The following is a 662-nucleotide window of genomic DNA, read 5'->3' as shown; positions in this document are numbered from 1 at the left end:
CTGGCAGAGGATCCCCCATCCTGGTTAAGGCCCCTCTTGGTGAGAAAGCCTCATGCTTGCCCACCAAAAGTCTCCATCATGGTCACCCAGGAAGGTTTGAAGTCCTCCAGTCACAGAGGCGGGGATCCTAGTGCTCCACCAGTTCTCCCCGAGAGCTCCTCCCTCTACCCCCCTTTGCCCGTTGAACAGCCACCACCTTATGCAGCTCCACGAGGAGGAGAAGCTGAGGTGGCCTATGGAGGGGGGGATGGAGCCGGGGGTCCCCATGGGAATCCAATGGCTGCCCCCTCCCCAGACTCCTCTACAGGAGAGGGTGGATGACCTGGAGAGGCAGGAGGAATGCAGCTAAGGTCTCAGGGAAATAGGGACTGAATAGAAGAGGCCCCTTCCTCCACCACAGGAGGGGCAGTGCCAGTGCTGCCGATATGAGCAATTGGCGGCCCAGATGACCAACAGTATCAATACTGGCCATTCTCCTCTAGCGATCTTTACAACTGGAGGACCCAAAACCCCCCATTTTCTGAAGACCCCAAGTGTCTTATAGGTTTGGTGGAATCTATTATGTTCACTCATTGCCCCACATGGGACGACTGCCAGCAGCTGCTCCGCACCCTCTTCACCACTGAGGAGTGGGAGCGGATCCTTAATGAAGCCAGGAAGAA

The sequence above is a fragment of the Nannospalax galili genome, unplaced genomic scaffold (genome assembly GCF_000622305.1).
Source record: "Nannospalax galili isolate Female #2095 unplaced genomic scaffold, S.galili_v1.0 scaffold1359, whole genome shotgun sequence".
Lineage (NCBI taxonomy): Eukaryota > Metazoa > Chordata > Mammalia > Rodentia > Spalacidae > Nannospalax > Nannospalax galili.
The sequence above is the reverse complement of the archived record's forward strand: the minus strand, read 5'-3'. Positions refer to the sequence as shown.